Source organism: Eurosta solidaginis, unplaced genomic scaffold (assembly GCF_040869045.1).
Source record: "Eurosta solidaginis isolate ZX-2024a unplaced genomic scaffold, ASM4086904v1 ctg00000428.1, whole genome shotgun sequence".
Classification (NCBI taxonomy): domain Eukaryota; kingdom Metazoa; phylum Arthropoda; class Insecta; order Diptera; family Tephritidae; genus Eurosta; species Eurosta solidaginis.
The window spans coordinates 365,196-385,841 of record NW_027136894.1 but is presented as its reverse complement, the minus strand read 5'-3'; the positions used below and the strand labels follow the sequence as shown (position 1 = coordinate 385,841).

Genomic DNA, 20,646 nt, shown 5'->3' with positions numbered 1-20,646 from the left:
ACTTGAACTTATAGACCCTTTCATTCCCTCTTTTGCCGGCAATTAATCCGATACGTTCCGGAAAATAGCGCTATTAAATTACTAACCTAACCATAGCAGGAATCATCTCATATGACCACGTTGAACTTCATTGGTTATCCAAGAGCATAGTTTCGGTAAAACTTTAACGAAACTTGCCTGCCTCTCAAGTGTAAAAACAAGTAAAAGGCTCCCCCACACCAACAGGCATCGCGGTAAATCTCCTAGCGATAGTACTTCTCTTGTTTTCATACTCTTACTTTTTCTACACAAGGATTTGGCTATCACTGTGGCTCTAAAGGAATCTCAAAAACAATTGAGTAACATCTGCTTTCACTATAATATACTGAAGTTTTCAGAGGTGGGAAAATACCGGAATCTGCTAATAGCTATTTCTCCCGCCTGACTAATCGAGTTAAAAGGATTTATTTTAGGCAGGTACTATGTAGAAAGTTTTTAGTAGCTGTTTTTATACTCAGCGTGCTTTGCACACAGAGTATACTAGCTTTGATTGGATAATAATGGTTGTACAGTTGTAAAGGAATCGAGATAGATATAGACTTCCATGTATCAAAATCATCAGTATGGAAAAAATTTGATTGAGCCATGTGCGTCCGTTCGTCCGTCCGTCCGTATGTCCGCTAACACGATAACTTGAGTAAATATTGAGGTATCTTCACCAAATTTGGTACACGAGCTTATCTGGACCCAGACCCACTTTTTATATATATAACATTTTGGAAAACACAAAAAACCCGATTGTTTAATAAATAATACACCAAGAATGTTGAAATTCGACATGTGGACTGATATTGAGACTCTTGATAAAAATTTAAAAAAAATTTTTAAATGGAGGTGGCACCATCCACTCGTGATAAAATCTATTTTCCAAATATTATTAATTATAAATCAAAAATCGTTGAACCTATCGTAACAAAATTCGGGAGAGAAGTTGCCTTTACTATAAGGAATGCTTTGAAGCAAAATTAATGAAATCGGTTAAGGACCACGCCCACTTTTATACAAAACATTTTTATAAGGGTCGTGGACGAATAAAATAAGCTATATCTTTGCAAAAAAGAGCTTTATATCATTGGTATTTCATTTCACAAGTGGATTTATAACAACAAATAGGAACAACTTCAAATTTAAGAAATGGGCGTGGCACCATCCCTTTTATGACAAAGCAATTTTCTATGTTTCGGGGGCCATAACTCGTAGAAAAATTAACGGATCGCAATGAAATTGGGTACACAAATTTTCCCTATAATAGAAAATGTTTCCAGTAAAAATGGACGGGATCGGTTAAAGACCACGGCAACTTTTATATAAAAGATTTTTAAAAGGTTTGTAGACGAAAATAATGGGATATATCTCAGCGAAAAAGAGCTTCATAACAATAGAATTTTACTTTTTAAATTGAACTATAACATTAAATTGGAAAACACTAAACTTTTTGAAAATGGGAGTGTCACCGCCCATTTTATGACTAAGCAATTTCCTATTTTGCGGGAGCCATAACTCGAAGAAAAATGAACGGATCGTAATAAGATTGGGTACACAAATTTTCCCTATAATAGAAAATGTTTCCAGTAAAAATGGACGGGATCGGTTAAAGACCACGGCAACTTAGATATAAAACAAGTTTAAAAGGGTCGTAGACTAGAATAGAAGTTATAGCCTATACTTAGCAAAAAATTTGAATCAATGATATTTCACTTATCAAGTTTTATTGTAAGAGGAAATGGTGAGAAATTCTTTTTTTAAACGGGCGGTGCCACGTGTTATGTAGAAAAGTAATTTATATGAAATGAAATGTGCAATTGAAGCTCACTCTGAGTATATAATGTTCGGTTACACACGAACTTAGACACCTTTGCTTGTTTATTATATACTTTCCTGCAAAAAGTTCCCCTTCCAACTCTGCCGAAGATAATTAATAAGAACTTGGTACTATCCACTAGAAACGAATCATTTGTCCCCAGCGGGCTAGGGGGCATAGTATATACCCGTGGCAGGTATGCCTGTCGTAAAAGGTGAATAAAATATCAAATTGATTCAAGGAGTTGTGTAGCGCAACCCTTTCAAGGGGTTGCCAGCGAAATTTGTAGCTTCTCCAACTCAATTTTAAACCTCACCTACCATGTTGTGAATCCTGTTTCTTTAACAGCCGATGCTCTGGCGACCCAAAGTTCCTCATTGATCTAGGGTGTGGGAGGGCGGGATAAGCCTAATTTTACTAACATTTTCCATTTTATTTCCCTCTTAGTCCGGCCCAGACACATTTTATTTTTATTACATTTATATGCGAATATAACAATTGAATGATAGGATTCAATTTAGCAATATTCTGATTTAACATTGTAATGTCCAATCACGTTGCTATTCAATCACTTTACGAAATATACGAAGTTAGACGTGCTTGAAGATAGGAAAGGAAATGCCATTGACTTATGCATGTATTTGAATGACAAAAAGAAATATGTTAGAATGTGTTCCCGAGAATAAAAGGAATGCAATGAATATGTGAATGAAAAGCTAAAAATGAAGAAATGTTAGTTTGAATAAAAGCACACCTAATATACTCAGCTGCAGTCTTTGAAGAAAAATGCGCTTTATATGGGGCAATGCATAACAACTCAATCCCCGATGGATCTCCACATCGTTTTGTATCCATCCTCAGAAGTATTGTGGCCAATACAAGTGTGATATCTAATGGCGTCGTCAGAATGCATTCTCTCTCACAAAATTGCCGAAGCTAGCATCGTCAGGCAAAATGTTGTGTTTTGTAAATATGAAGATCAATTCAGACTTAGACATTAAAACTTATTTCGACTTACCTGTCCATATACAAAATTTCGCGAAGCACTGTAATATACATCCTCCTACTTAATCAAGTTCAATTTCATACATACTACATATCGTTAATTAACGCAACAATATTGTGACGAATATTAGCATCACTAAGTGGTACTCACATCACTAATCTGATACTAAGTAAATAAAGGCAAAAAAACAATAAAGTAAGCTGCCACTCTTGTGTACATCAAATCCATCATCATTTACTCACACACATACAAGGCAACGGAGGATACGAACAAACACATGTAATCATCAGCCGAAGTAGTACTCACATATACACGCATATGGTTTCAAACTACAAATATACATGTATATGCTGGAAGGCAAGCATGAAGTTCACGAAATTAGTAGACCTTTGGAGAAATGGGTGAACGTGGAAACCGAGAGTATAAAAGCAGAGCAAGCCGAAATTCAAATCATTTTCCACCTCTTCCTTCCAGCAGAGTGGGGGCCGCCCTCGACGTCTGCTTCCATAGGCAGGTTCCGATAAAAATAATTTGTTTACCTGGAAACGTGGCTGGCAGATTAAGTTCATAAGGCCGAGTTTTTCAAAATTTTAAAAATAAGGCATAGCACCGCAAATCTTTAGTAGAAGATAATTTAAAGATTTGCGAGTCGTAAACGTAAGCCGTTGATATCATGTTGCAATTTGGCTTTATTATTCTTGGTGTTAAGTATACACAGAATTGAGCCAAATTGGTTGACGACCACGCCCACTTAAAATGTTACAAAAGTTTTGTGGTACGTAACTAAAACTTAGAAAAAAATTATAGATGTGCGTGTTTCACTCCTTCTTTGTTAATATCTTCTCAAAACTTTTAACACCTTAAGGCCCACTTGCAGAGCAGCAAGTTATCATTACATTTTAATTTTGATGAGTTAAAAAGCAAACTTTCCATTCAGCAAGTGGGCCCAAGTTTAACAAAAATTCACCAATGCCAACTAAATATGGTTAGCATATTGTTTAATTGACGATAGTTGCGTATTTGTTAGTAGTATAAGTATTTCAGCGTTTATCTTTGTAAAGGTCGTAACATTTTCTTTTAAATATATGTATGCTTAATAAAAACAAGTAAGCTGCCAAATTACAGCTTGCAAAACTTTTAAATTACCTTCTTTTAAAAGTTGGCGGTGCCACGCCCATTGTCCAAAATTTTACTAATTTTCTATTCTGCGTCATAAGGTCAACCCACCTACCAAATTTCATCCGCCTTTGGTAATGAATTATCGCACTTTTTTGGTTTTTCGAATTTTTCGATATAGAAAAAGTGGGCGTGGTTATAGTCCGATTCCGTTAATTTTAAATAGCGATCTGAGATGAGTGCCGAGGAACTTACCTATCAAATTTCATCAAGTTACCTCAAAACTTACTTAAGTTATCCTGTTCACGGACAGACGGACGGACGGACGGACATGGCTAAATGAATTTCTTTTTTCGCACAGATCATTTTGATATATAGAAGTCTATATCTATATCGATTAGTTTATGTCCTTACTAGGTACCGTTATGCGAAAAAAATTAATATACTCTGTGAGTAGATCGGCGTGTTCCGCCCCTTTTTATTTAATATCTCCACAAAACTTTTAACACCTTAAGACCCGCTTGCAGAGCGGCAAGTTTCTGTTTAGCTCTCTTTTTTTTAAATGTATGATTTTAACATCTCATGCCAGTTTAACTTTGAGTTAAAAAGCTAACTTTCCGTTCAGCAAGTGGGCCTAAGTTGAACAAAAATCGACTGGTTCCAACTAATATGGTAAGAATATTTAAATGACGATGTTTGTTACAAAGTGGCTTAGGTAACACGATATCACATTTTGAAATGTTCGTAACATTTTTCTTTAATTGTGTGTATACTTAGTAAAAAAATATAGGTGCGAACGTACAGCTGGGTATATAATTTTCGTGTTTCCTCCAGAACTTAGACAATTTGTTGATTTGAATTCTGCCCAATAGCAGTTATTTGTTATCTGTTTTTTTCCAAACAATTCACAATTAATTTTGTTTTTCTCTTCTTATACTCAGCTGTAGATGCCACTTTGGGTATATGAATTTTATTCGTCTATCTATCCTTAGGAAGAGAGTGAAGGTCATATCTGCTTTGCTATAACTTACCTGCCTCTTTAAATTAAGTGGAGGTATCCGCATGACACGACCTTGTATGAGAACCCTTGGCCAATTATATCTCATACAGCTCATCATTAAATCTCTTTCGATACACAACGTTGTCATTGCGGACAAAACCAAAAGTCATCTGGAATCTTTTATTTCGAATTATAAGGCGTGGTGATCGTTCTTTGATAGATGACTTGCAATTATTGATTCTTTGTTATATTTCTGTGGACATTTGAAAGAATAACCTAAGTCGAGGTAAATAAATTTCCCAGTTTTTTAATAATAAAGAAACTTTTTTGGGACGGTCATTTCTGTCTAATCGCCATAATAATATCATGGCTACTTACGGAGATATGAAATCTGTAAGAGCATCTTAACTCAATATTTGTCACTAATGCATTTGCTAAAACAACTTAAGTCACATAAGATAGAAAAGGTAAAAAATATTCGAAATAAGTTTCTAACTACCGCTGGGTAAAGCAACTTAAGTAAATTCAGGTTGCTCCCTTTTTGGTTTAATTCACTTTTGGAAAAGCAACCTAATCCCGTGTAAGTGCTTTTCCGCGTGCAGAATATGAAATAATACAAACATAAAAGAAGTTCGGTTCATTTTACAATTAGTAATATATCAATTTTCATCGTGTCAACACAACTTACGTCTTGCTAAGAGCATTCTCTGAACATTTTTAGAGTAAAAACGCTTAAAGTGTTGATATTTTAATTACACTTAGGAGCTTCTATTAAATTCAAATATCAGTAAAACATTTCAGATTAGATAATTTGCAATGAAAAGAGGACAAATTCTTGCCAGTATGGTAAGAAAATTGCCAAAAATAGACACAAGCATTTTATCACCTAATTCGACAGGAACAACAACTAAAAGTAGTTTGTTGAAAGATCAGCAAATTCAAGGTACGGTCTCGGATTTAGCACCCCTTTGTATAGAAGCTAGCGCGTCATGTGTTGTTGCAGTAGGAACATCTTCACTGTCTCCATCTGAAGCTATACAGTCTAAGGCTTCTGATGGATTTATAAGTGAAACCGAGTCTGGAGAGGACGCCTTTCATGAAACTGATTTTCTTGATTCAGGCTTTATCCCTTCAAGTGGTGCTTCGGGGCTAAACTCCACCACTGAAAGCATACAGATTATGGGAAAAGCATTAGAGTCAAACATTAACAATTTCGACTCACCCGGTTTGAATGAGGCTGACATTTTTTCTACTCCAACTGAATTGGTAAAACGATGTAAAACACCAGGTAGAAATATTAACAAGGAGTAAAAAAAAATCTATAAATAACTGCATGACTGACATAAATGTATACGTACTGGGGGAATGTAGAATGAAATGTAAAACAAAAATTAGCGTCGAACAACAAACCAGCATTTTAAGAAGTTATTATAGTACAGGCGACTGTAGTTCACGTCAGCAAATATTGTCAAACTTAATTGAAGTTCAACATAAAAAAACGTCAACCCTTGCAAATCCTAATAAACGGGAGTACGTCTATATTTATCATTTTGAAACTAACGGCGAAAAAACAAAAGTTTGCAAAAAATGGTTTCTTCAATTGTATGGTGAAACTGAAAAAATAATCAAAACTGTTTGTAAATACAAAATACAACAGGAATACGGTGGAGTTATTCCCGATGACCGCCGTGAACAGCGTGTCCCAATCAACAAACTAACAACTGAAAAGCATAATGAAGTTTTGAACTTCATAAACAGTATTCAAAAAGAAAATATTTCTAATCCGGTATCAGAAACTAAATTTCAGGAGATATTTAAAACTCTAGATATTAAATTTAAAAAGCCCCAGCTTGACTTATGCATCCAATGCGAGATATTAAAAGAAAAAATTAAAAACACAGAGAATATAGAGGAAAAAGCTGAGATTAAATTACAATTCCGAAAGCACCACGATGCTGCTGATTTCGCCTACGCTTGTAAGAAAAGGGACAAAGAACTTTCCCTTCAAGATAAATCTGTGAAAATGTTTTCTTTGGCCTTCAGCAGTGTCTGCCAACGCCTTATTTGAGAGCTTCTATTTTTCTTTTATAAACGTGTTTGGTGGACTTTCAATTTAACTATTCATGATGGTGCAAACAATAAAGCTAACTGCTATATTTGGCATGAAACTATTGCGAAGCGTGGAGCCAGTGATATCGGCTCTTGCATTTATAAATGTCTTCTAGGCTTACCCAATAATATAAAGCATGTCATTTTGTACAGCGATTCCTGCACTGGTCAGAACCGTAACTCATTTATTTGTGCTATGTTCGTAAAAGTATTGGAAGATCATCCTACAATTGAAATGATTGATCACAAATTTCTTGTTGTTGGTCATACTCATTTAGAATGTGATACAGTTCACGCACAAATAGAAAAGAAGAAAAGAAACTCTTCTGTTTCTATTCAGCATCCCCATGACTGGTCTAATTTAATTGCTGCTACAAACAAACTCAGGACATGAAACAGGAGGATTTCTATAATTTTCTTGCATTGATGAAAGACAAATATACCTGGAGAAGCAATAACACCAATGGTTTGTATTTTATACTATTTTATACTTACTTATATTTATTTAATCATTATTCGTATTTTTAGGTGAAAAGTTTGAGTGGAAGCTGGTAAGGTGGCTGCAGTATGAAAAAAAGGAACCTGGACTGATACGGTACAAATATTCTATTGACATGGACGATGCATTCAATGAGTTGAACATAAGCGCACGACGCAAAAGAAATCAAAATATCGAGCTCTCAAAATGTTATACAGGTCCTCTTCCGATTTCTGTAAACAAAAAGCGCGATTTTCTTGATATGTTGCCATTGATTAAACCAGAGCTGCATAATTTTTACCAAAATATTAAAGTGGAAGGACAAGATGAAGTTAAAATATATTCAGATTTGGATGAAATTGAAGAAAATAACTTATAGTTGGAAATTAAACCAATTGTCAATATATTATTATATACATGTACATTTCAAGATTATTGGATTAAATCATTTTATTTTCTTTCGTATTATACGTTATATATGTGTTTTCTTTTGATTTTTTTGGTTTATTTTGTCTATTACTATTAAAAATGAATTTTAGACTCTTCACTTAAGTCGATTTTCTTCCAATATTCTGTTTGCAAAAGTAACCTAAGTCATCGTAACCAAATTATTTAAAAATTGTATAAGAAGTAATTTTTGTAAAACCTCTTATGTGACTTAAGTTGATATTTTTTTCGAAAACCAGTTTTGCAAAAGAACTTAATTTTTTTGAAATTTATTTAAAAAGAAACCGTTACATATAGAGAAGAAATTTTACTAAAAGAGGTACGGCAGATCATGGTTTCATTATATAATGGCTTTATTTCTATTTAATAACTACCAACAAATATTTTGTATGCAGCTAAAGTTGTTTTTTCGCTCTCCTGTAGAATTTGAGTGTTAGACTTAAGTTGTTCTTACAAATGTCCAAAGATTTATAGGCATGTCTGATTCTCCGTTAGGTTTATAGGCTGACATTGTGGCGTGGCTGCCCGGTGCGCATACACCGACTGTTTTTTTAATGACAACAACTACTGTGATTTTTTGTCGTTCATTGCAAAACTCACATCGCCGTCACTTTCGGTAACTTTGTACTTTTTTATGTGGAATATTGCTGTTGTTCGTCATAGTTGGATGACGGAACGTATATTCCGTAATAAGGGATTACGCTACAGGGCTAGTTGCCTTCCTCATCATCAATACTTTAGGAGAACCGTTCCCTTAATAACTTTAGCAAGTAAAGACGAGGGACGATAGTATGCCTTTTCTCGTTTGTAATAAAATAATTCCTTATCCACGTCCGACCTTCTCTTATGGCACGTAGGCGCAGAGGAACGTTATGTCATAAAACCATCAATGAAATCCTCCAAAAAGCCCGTTGCCTTTTCCTGGCAACTGTGATAAATATTGAAAGGTCCGATTGTTCTTCTGCCTTTCCACCGTGTATTCCCAGGCATCGGGACCTCCTTTTATAGGGGGCCTCAAATCAAAGCCATAAAAACTTTTGACCTGGCCGTCATTAGAAAATAAGAGTCTCAATTGGCGGCATGCTAATATTTTTTAATGTAAAGGATTTTTAATTAGCACCTTCCAAACACAGCGTGGAAGGATAGGTTTATTAGCTAGAAAGACTGATGTCTGCTTGCGGTCGCACTTCATGATTAAATACTGGAAACCTGGTCCAGCTCTTTAATCATTAATACTCCTTTTTTGCACATATATATGTACATCTTCTTTAGTTTCCATTCTTTTCCGACTGCAACTTCCCTCGAGCTTCCAAAAAAATCTATAAACTTCGAATCCACCTCGGTGCCGATAACTGCACCTCTGTAACATCTTTGGTTTTACAAATGTATATACATGTATATATTATAATACATACTTTATGTACTTCCGTGTAAGACTGCTAAGACTTCGACGGATATTTTTAATAAATCATCGTCAATGTCGTCTGTAGCATTGAGAAGCTGACATTTGTCATTGCAAACAATGGGCTAGCCCGATAGCAAAGATGGTCAGCATATTATTACGTTAGATATTTAGTTAAGGATATATACTAACAAAATACTAATATTCCAGAAAGTATATGTATATATATATGTATATCATTTTGCCTTTCATAAATAATTCGACAAAGGCATATAAAGTCAACATAGGCAAGAGTTTCCTTCAGTATCCCTTAACCTTTTACTTACCTGATTAGTTTATCATTTGTCAAATCAAATTTAATCAATCACGACGATATATAGCCTTCACGTGGTGTTGTAGTTGTTGTAATAAAGATACTTAGGAGTGTAATTGATGTGGAAGAAAAAAAACGTGACACAGACCGGCTTGTGTCAGATGCAGGCTGATAGCAATGATGCTCGTAAATTCTACCAACAAACTCTGACTGATGACGGAACAGAGTGAACTTAAGTTGTGGAGAGCGCAATTCTTCTCGTTGTTAGGCAGCCAGAAAAAAGACGCTAATCGCTGACGACGAAAAACGCGTTCCAGCGCCCGACTTAGACGGAGTGAGAATGGCAATATGCCGGCAGAAGAATACAAAGGTGCCGGGTAGTGAGCAAGCGTCTCTGGATTGGAGTTTAAATGTGTTCTGCGTAATAAAAAAGATAGGGAATCCCGCAAGCCACGCCTACTACCGCGGAATCAGCCTGCTTAATATTCAGACCTGCTAAATTTATTATCGACCAGATTTCACGGTGCGCCAGATTCTGGAGAAGATTCACGATAAGAAAATTAAAACGCACCATCTTTTTGTCGTCTTCACAGCAACTTTTGACAGCGCGAAAAGGAGTTGTTTGTCTGGTAATATGTCTAAATTAAAGTTCCCTTAATTAATAAATCTACTTAAAGATTGTTAAGGATCTCTTCGAGCCATTCGAAATGAAATGAGAAACATAAACCAGAGAAGGTGAGTACCTTTCGGGTGACTTCTATAACCTAATGCTGGAAAAGATAATTCTAGAAGGAGATCTAACCCGCGATGGTAGAATCTATGGCTGCTGATGTTGATATCATTGACCTTATCAAACGCAACGTAAGTCTTGCCTTCTTTGGATTGAATAAAGAGGCAACAAAAATTGAGTCTGCGGTAAATCACGGAAAGACGTAGTACGACTTGATGTCATCAAAACAAGAATAGGCGCATTCGAGTCTTTACAGTCACGTGACTGTGAATGAACCAGTCTGTCTGGGACCAGCATTAACAGCGAGCAGGCAATTCAAAAGGAAATTCCTCTCTGGACGAAAAAAATCACTCTCTACAAGTCGCTCATCAGACCTGTCCTGTTGTATCGCTCGGGAATCATTGACGGTATCGAAAGAAGATGAAATGGCTCTTGGAGTGTTCGAGAGAAAAGTTCTCTTGAAAATATATGGTCCTTTTTGCGATGCAAGTATCGAAGGTGGAATAATAATGTGCTGTATGATTTTTTTTGAGGAAAATGCAATGGAAAAAACCCAAACATTGCGCTGGCTAGGTCTTCTTATGCGAATGGACGAACACGTTCCGGCCAAGGAAGTATTTCAGTCGACACCACAGTTTAAAATCAGAGAAAGGGGGAGACCTTCACTGAATTGGGAGAGGCAGGTGGAAGAAAAAATTGATCTCCTTTGGTACTTCCAATTTGTAAAAGTTATCGCGGAATAAGGTAAGCTGGAGTTATTTATTACGAAACAACCAATATCGCTTAGGCGTTTATGCGCCAATTAACGATGATGACGTTATCAACGTAAAAAGTACTTTTTATATAGATGCAGAAAGCTATGGAACCAGCTAGTTCGGGTAGAAATTTATGTTACGACATCGAAAATTGTATATCATTTGGAGCGATGCAAAACTAATTTGCTCCATCAAATAGGTATTGTATTTAATCGTTTATAGTCGCCGGTTGGTTCTCGTCGAAACGCATAACCTCAAAATTTCTAAATTAATACTTAGTTTACTTTACACAGAAGTACAATATATTAAGTTCTTATACCTCCGAAAGGTAGAAACTGTGCTAAAGTCGATCGTTAATAATCATAGGATTAACACCAGTTTCAGTCAACCGAAACAACCAGACTTACAATGTGAGAGTGTTACTTATTTATTTTCAGTTGTTCCTTATTTACTACTATTACATACTGTGGTCACACGCAAATCTAAAGTAACTTATGTATATCCTATCCTAATTGTGCACTCGGTGGGTATGTATGTAAATACTCATCTATTGTGATCCAGAGTGTATCTTGCGTATATAACGTAAGTGCAAATAAGTATGTGTGCCTCTATACATGTATGTATGTAAATTTGCACTATTCTCACTCTGTAAAAATACACACTTGCACTTAAATCTTGTGCACCCTTTTAACACGTTAATGCCACTTACCATGGATATTAGGGCACACGTGAGTTTCTGCATTAAGATTATCGGATACAGCATTTTCGAATAGAGTTCACATACAGTAGGGAACAGAAAAATAGAAGTGAAAGCTTTGATAACATTACAAAATTGCCTGATGATGATTACGTGGCGGTTTTCGAAATGGTGCCATCGCAATATGCCAGTAAATGTTTCTTTCCTTCTTTATTTTCAGTTTCTCTTAGAAAACTATAATAATAATTGAATATTCAATTATTATAAGCCGGTTTTAAGCTCATGAGTTCTTAACAATAAGTATAAATTGAACACACCATTAAAAACAAACAAACATAAATATGAAAAATTTAGCACTTCGCAAGGAAAAAGGAACTTTACAAAAACAAATCTTTGCTACCATTACCAAATTGCCTGATGATGATTACGTTGCGGTTTTCGAAATGGTACCATTGCAATATGCCAGTAAAAGTGTGTTTATTTCTTTTCAGTTTCTCTTAGAAGAACATAATAATTCAATATTCAATTATTATAAGCTGGTGTTAAGCTCATGAATTCTTAATAAGAAGTGACAATTGTTATCAAATTTTGTCCATTAAATTATTTTTTCTTCTATTTTCGATATTTTGATCATAACGTCTTTGAACTGAAACTATGCAAACCAAAATTTTCTAGGATTTTCGAATTTTTCGAAAACGTTTTTGAGAGTGGATTGTATAGTTTCAGTTATTCTATCCATCTATATAAAAATCAAATTCTGTGTGTGTATTATGTTCCCTATGGAAACGTATTTCACACACTTCAATCATCACCAAATTTTCGCTAAAGGTTCCTTCGATCAAGGCGAAAAATTTTCATATTTCAGAACTAAAAATTTTAAATTAAAATTGGTGGTGCGACAAATTTTGTATGTCAGCAAAAGTTACTCATACGCCATGTACGTACTTAAGTGCAGAACTTTTCCTTGGTCGTGGCTTTGAACTCACAAAAAGTTAAAGTGATTGCATTGAGTGATTTAGAAGTTTTCATTAAATTTAAGCATTCCATTGTAAAAATAGCTGTCTATATGAGATAATAGACAAAAATTGTGCAGCTAAAATATTTTGATTAAGTTATGAGATTTTGAGTATGAATTGTGTGTGCCAAAATAAAATTTGAAAAATAAATCAAAAAATGATAAACTAGAAGAATGAGGGATCTAAGAAAAAAGAAGGAGGGTGTAAAAAAAGAAGAGGAAGAGATAAGGAATTATAAAAGGTAAGAACGAAAAAAATTGGGAGATACATTTGGAGAAAATCAACAAAATCTTATATACTGATTGCTTGACTTTGAGTATCAGGAAGGAATGAGATAAAATACACCTTCTTATTTAGATTAGTATCTGCCCAACTCGAGCAACGCCGAATACCCTGCTATTTCTTAATAGGCCTCAATAAACTGTGACCTTTATTTAGGTCTTATGTGCTTGGCGTTACAACTTTTTACTGTATGTGAAGACTTTTAATATATTCAAGTATCTTTTCAGCCACGTCGCCTAAATGGGAGAGTCTTTACCTTGCGAAGTCTCCGCCAAGCGACGCATTTGCATATAATCTGAACCGGCGCCACAAAAGCAACAGATTAGACTGCTACAACAACTAAAAATTTGTGTATAGGATGGTATCGTAGACTTCAGTGTCCCGTATGTTACACGGTAAGAGTTCGAAGGCCTTTTCTGCTTAGATAAATGCGTTTAGCTGATAATCTCTGGGCTGCGAGTATAAAAAAACAAAACGCTTTGTTTCCGAGTTACTTACGGCTTCCCTAGTTTGAGTTTCTTTAAGTCCACAAATGGGCTCTCAACCATAGAATGCTGCTACAGCACCCTGCTAAGGTAGCTAGCCTGCATGGTCATTACCATCATCAACGATCCTGAGAAACCATCTTAACAAAACCTCTTTTTTGGCTCCCAAGTCATTTAGAAATCGAAAGCATTCATTCACTAGCTTAGAAGTAATTGCGGAAGACTGCAAGCCACACAGCACCTTATTTGTGTATTGGCGTAACGGGTGCGATAGAACGTCACCTGCTGATGCACTTAGTGCCTTAATAGGAATACCTCCCTTCCCTGCAACATATGCCAGGAATGCTGACAAGGCATATGAAGGTAGGTGAAGGTGAAGTTGTCCTTCCAATCTGCAAACTGATTTTGCTTTTCTTTAGCATAAATAGCACCCAGCGAATAATCATTGAGCTTATATCTTTGGCAATCATAGCATGTTCGGTAGCTTGATGTGAATTGTTATCGAAAGCTCCTGGGATGTCAACAAAAGCGCAGAGAGCTATATTTTTATTCAAAGCTTTTTAAATTTTTTTCGCGAAGCTATGAATAACGGTCTCCAAGAATTTTTCTAACTGATTGGCAAATTGATTCCTACATAGAGGCAGTTTGTATAGACTAACCTCTCTAATATGCTGATCCAAAATTTTTATACTCAGTTGAGCAGAGCTCACAGAGTATATTAACTTTGATTGGATAACGGTTGGTTGTACAGGTATAAAGGAATCGGGATAGATATAGACTTCCATATATCAAAATCATCAGTATCGAAAAAAAATTCGATTGAGCCATGTCCGTCCGTCCGTCCGTCTGTCCGTTAACACGATAACTTGAGTAAATTTTGAGGTATCTTGATGAAATTTGGTATGTAGGTTCCTGGGCGCTCATCTCAGATCGCTATTTAAAATGAACGATATCGGACAATAACCACGCCCACTTTTTCGATATCGAAAATTTCGAAAAATCTAAAAAGTGCGATAATTCATTACCAAATATGGATTAAGCGATGAAACTTGGTATGTGAGTTGGACTTATGGCGCAGAATTGAAAATTAGTAAAATTTTGGACAATGGGCGTGGCACCGCCCACTTTTAAAAGAAGGTAATTTAGAAGTTTCGCAAGCCCTAATTTGGCAGTCGTTGAAGATATCATGATGACATTTGGCAGGAACGTTACTCTTATTACTATATGTCTGCTTAATAAAAATTAGCAAAATCGGAGAACGACCACGCCCACTTTTTAAAAAAAAAATTTTTTATTCAAATTTTAAAAGAAAAGCTAATATTTTTACAGTATATAAGTAAATTATGTCAACATTCAACTCCAGTAATGATATGTTACAACAAAATACAAAAATAAAAGAAAATTTCAAAATGGGTGTGGCTCCGCTCTTTTTCATTTAATTTGTCTAGGATACTTTTAATGTCATAACTCGAACAAAAATTTACCAAATTTGGTAGAGGCTTAGATTCTAGGACGATAACTGTTTTCTGTGAAAAAGGGTGATATCGGTTGAAGCCATGCCCAGTTTTTATACACAGTCGACCGTCTGTCCTTCCGCTCGGCCGTTAAAACGATAACTTGAGCAAAAATCGATATATCTTTACCAAACTCAGTTCACGTACTTACCTGAACTCACTTTGTATTGGTGTAAAAAATGGCCGAAATCCGACTATGACCACGCCCACTTTTTCGATATCGAAAATAACGAAAAATGAAAAAAATACCATAATTATATATCAAATACGAAAAAGGGATGAAACATGGTAATTGTATTGGTCTATTAACGCAAAATATAAAAAATAAAAAAAAAATAAATGTAAGGCGCGATAACCTCCGAATAGATCTAAGGCCGAGCTTCTCTTCCAATTTGCGTCGTGCTCCTCTTGATTTTTCCCTACAAATTGGCTGGACGGGACCTACATGTTTTATGCCGTCTCCGAACGGCATATGCAAGGCAGATGAGTTTTCACTGAGAGCTTTTCATGGCAGAAATACAATCGGAGCGCTTGCCAGACACTGCCGAGGGGCGACCCGCTTAGAAAAATTTTCTTCTAATTGAAAAATCTTATTTCTAAAAATTTGATGTTGCTTTGCCGGGAGTTGAACCCAGGGCATACGGTGTGATAGGCGGAGCACGCTACCATCACACCACGGTGGCCGCAAAATATAACTTTAGAAAAAAACTTGGTAAAATGGGTGTGACACCTACCATATTAAGTAGAAGAAAATGAAAAAGTTTTGCAGGGCGAAATCAAAAGCCCTTGGAATCTTGGAAGGAATACTGTTCGTGGTATTGAATATATAAATAAATTAGCGGTACCCGATGTTCTGGATCACCCTGGTCCACATTTTGGTGTATATCTCGAAAAGGCATCCACCTATAGATCTAAGCCCCAAGCCCTTTTGAAATACTCATTAACACCTTTCGTTTGATACCCATATTGTACAAACGAATTCTAGAGTCACCCCTGGTCCACGTTTATGGCGATATCTCGAAAAGGCGTCCACATATAGAACTAAGGCCCACTCCTTTTTAAAATACTCATTACCATCTTTCGTTTGATACCCATATTGTACAAACGAATTCTAGAGTCACCCCTGGTCCGCTTTTATGGCGATATTTCGAAACGGCATCCACCTATAGAACTAAGGCCCACTCCCTTTTAAAATACTCATTAGCACCATTCGTTTGATGCCCATATCGTACAAAAAAATTCTAGAGTCACCCCTGGCGCACCTTTATGGTGATATCTCGAAAAGGCATCCACTTATAGAACTAAGGCCCACGCCCTTTTAAAAGGCGTCCACCCATACAACTAAAGCCCACTCCCTTTTAAAACACTTATTAACACCTTTCGTTTGATACCCATATTGTACAAACGCATGCTAGAGTCAAGCCTGGTCCACTTTTATAACGATATTCCGAAAAGGCGTCCACCTATAGAACTAAGGCCCACTCCCTTTTAAAATACTCATTAGCACCTTTCATTTGATACCCATATAAAAATAAAAAAACGCTATGACCCACTTCCTCTTAAAATATTCTTTAATACCTTCCATTTGATACACATGTCATACAAACACATTCCAGGGTTACCCTAGGTTCTTTTTACAACATGGTGATTTTCCCCTACTTTGTCTCCACAGCTCTCAACTGAGTATGTAATGTTCGGTTACACCCGAACTTAGCCTTCCTTACTTGTTTCCATACTCTTTGGCAGAAACAAACTGAGAGCAATTTGTCGATATGAGGGAATCAGTTGCTCGAGCTTTCCTGGCTTTGGTATGACAACTACCTGAATATCTGTGCACCTGTGTAGAATATAGCAGAGCAGTAGAAATGCCTTAAATAAGTTGGATAAGGCTGGGGCTATAGAGTTTACCCTATCCGGTCCTGCTGGCTGGAATGGGCTGAAAGTAGACAAAACTCATTACACACGTATTTGAGATTTCATTGCAAGGCAAAAAGGCGTGAGTGCAGGGAGCCTGAGCTGCTACCCACCCGAAATAACGCCCGGAAATGTATCGCAAAATTCGGCGATAGACGGAAGGTTTTAAGTCCGGGGCAAACTCTTGCATGAAAAAAAAACGGCCACCTTGTATCGATGTCTAGGTTGTACTTATACTATAGAGAGAACACTTACCTGCTCTCCTAAATGGAGACAGCGATGTAACGCACAGGGATGATGATCCCGATCCCACAATCGATAATGACAGAGTAAATGTTCCCATAGGCTACTTTGGATTAAGTAGGCAATTGAAAAGTAAAGTCCTCTCTCGGCAAACGAAAATCATAGATTTACGGACCTCTATGTGTTAGAGACGGCGAGCTCCGAAGAAGATGTAATGATGAGCTGTACGACGTTTACGCGCTACCATCTGTCTTTTTCAGTAGGCCAATTACATTTCGCTTTTTCAGACACAGAATTCATAGAAGTTTTATCTTAAACCATCGGAAATAAAAAAATAAACTATTTAATAGACGAAATTTGATAAAAGTTTTCACTACCATATTTCCGCTCGCTGCTATACCTACATATGTATGTATATAAATGTCTCGATATGTTGGCTTGTATTTTATGTTGCATTGACAATATTAGTTCACACAAACATATGAGCTCGTTGTTGGGGAAGGTTTTGCAATTGCGAAAATTTTACAATGCCAAAAGATACTATTGCAAAAAGGTGCTTTTCGTTTACACACGTACAAAGATAGATTTGGTAATACATACCAAACACGTGGATATGTATGTACATATGAGCTTTGCTTACATGAATCCCAAAAACCCATAAATGCCATAATGGATATTCCTAAGTAGTAAATTCAAGTGCAACCAACAAATCTAAAGTGGAAACGTCTGGTAGTGGTGCTCAGTTGCACCAAAACCATTTTACAACCAGCGGCAAATGATACCAAAATTGGTAATATTACTCTGAATTTACTGGCTGTCTTCTTCCAAGGTTACGGGAAAATTCTATTAAAATTTCAAACGTGTGTGTGCGTGCGGAATATTCATGTCTCAAAGAAAGAATATTCGCCACCCGATGGAAGACAGAGAGACACGGATAGTTCTCACTTATAAAGGGAAAGAAGAGCCCCAACTGTCCAACGTCTTACAGCTCACTTAGCATTTGACACCGCTGCGAAATTGATGCAGAGCCTCCTGGGAGAAAGAGAGTAGAAATGATTACTGTTTCACCGAAAGCGTGTTTTCCGTTGAGTGTACTCCCCAATTGGTTCCATAGCAGAAGATATAGACACAGTAAACAAAGCCAAGACAGCATGCCACAAAGGCAGACCGATAGTGTTGCTGGTGAAGCTGTATGCCAAAAACTCGTTTAACATATACACATGAAACGAAATGCTTGAAACACTAGAACGCACCTTCAGGGTACCGCAATATATGGTAGAAATCTTAAGCGACTTCCTGAGAGACCGATATCTAACGTACGAATACACTCACGGCCAATGAATGGTAAATACAATAGGCGCGGTAGAACAGAGTGCAGTATAAGGTCCCGATACCTGAAATATCACTTACGACAGTTTTCTGCGATTGAACTTACCAAAGAGCACCTTCCTAATCACTTTCGCAAACGACGTTGCAACGGTCATAAAAGCACGAAGCCGCGATCTGGCACAGCTTAAACTAAACGAGGTAATGCGCAGCGCTAAAATATGAATGGCGGATCAGGGTCTTCAGCTTACAACAGCAAAAACGGAGAATGTCATACTCAGGAAAAGGCGGATTCCCACTCTCAGGGATATGTCGGTTGGGGATCAGCAAATAACGCTTATCTCAAGGAAGTAATCGGTGCTTAGCTTAGAAAATAAACTGACCGTAACACATCCGAGGAGAGTTTAATGGCGAAGTACCTGCTGTCATCGAGCAAAGTGTCTGCGCATACGCGCTTTGGCAACCGCGCTAGTGTTGGAAGCCATAATTTCGAAATAGTAAAAGACTTTGTTTATTTGGGAACCAGCATCAACACTAGCAACAACATCAGCACTGAAATCCAACGAAGAATCAATCTTGCCAATAAATGCTACTTTGGACTAGGTAGGCAATTTAAAAGTAAAGTCCTCTCTCGGCGAATGAAAATCATACTCTACAAGTCACTTATCGTACCCGTCCTGCTATATGGGGCAGAAGCATGGACCAAGACAACAGCAGATGGAACAGATTTGGGAGTTTTCGAGAGAAAAGTTCTTCGAAAGATTTATGGACCTCTACGCGTTGGCGATGGCGAGTACCGAAGAAGATTTAATGATGAGCTGTACAAGATATACGCAGACATCAATATAGTCCAGCGAATTAAAACGCAGCGTTGGCTAGGCCATGTTATGCGAATGAAAGATAATGCTCCGGCCAAGAAAGTGTTTCTATCGGAACCCGCCTATGGAAGCAGCGGTAGAGGTGGCCCCCACTCCGTTGGAAGAACCAGGGGCAAAGATTTAAACTCCCTTTGTTTGACCAATTGGCGCCAGTTGGCGGAGCGAAGGAGCGACTGGCGCGCCTTGTTGGACGGCCATAACCGTTTAGACGGTTAGGCGTCAATTAAGTAAGTAAGTAATATGGTGCTCGCAGTCGGGTGGAAGCAATGATATATAGAAAAAACCGAGCTGTTCTCAGCTCAGTTTAACGCTGAGAATCGCATCAGCTTACCGCACGGCCGCCGCAAAAGCTGTCCTGAAACATACCAATTTATCTTCTCAGTGCATTTCATGCGGAGGTCGCCGCTATTTATTTATTTGTTTATTTATTCATTTATTTATTTATATAAGCCAATCAGCTTACAAATCTTATAGGCTATTTAGAAACATATATATATATTAAACAATAATACTACATTTCAAATACTTTATTTATAAAGAGTATTTAAAGAACTTAAAAAACGATCTTTCGAGCCTGAAAAATCTATCTCGATAAATCTAGCAATTCTGTTGAACTCAATTAAAGCTCTGGTAATTGGAGCATTTTCACATAAAGAGCTTTAGAAATACCAACATGGAAGAACTCGGAGCTACGCAGAGCTCTAGCTGCAATGTTTATTAGAATCCTTTCAAGGAGCACGGGACAATCAACAACACCCCGAAACATATCAAAAATGAATGACAGCGACAAAATGGTTTTCCTGCTCTGCAGTGATTTTAAACTAATCAATAAGCATCGCGCTTCATAAGTCGGAATAGGCTCCGACAAACGTAAGTTGGGTAATGCAAATTTTAAAAATTCCTTTTGTATGCGTTCAATTCTTACAATATGGCAACTGTAGTATGGCGACCAAATGAAGCAGGCATACTCAAGCTTGGAACGCACAAATGCCGAAAATAACTGCTTAAGCGTATAAGGGCTGCAAAATCCGAGCTATGACGCCCAACAAAGGCCAGCATGGCATATAATTTTGAAATACAAAGGTTAATATAGCT

At 36.8% G+C, this 20,646-nt stretch overlaps 1 pseudogene; it reads left to right on the top strand.

Annotated features, from left to right (window-relative positions):
* The first annotated feature begins 6,334 nt into the window (after positions 1–6,334).
* LOC137235694 (uncharacterized) lies at positions 6,335–7,933 on the top strand (annotated as a pseudogene).
* The last annotated feature ends 12,713 nt before the right edge of the window (positions 7,934–20,646 follow it).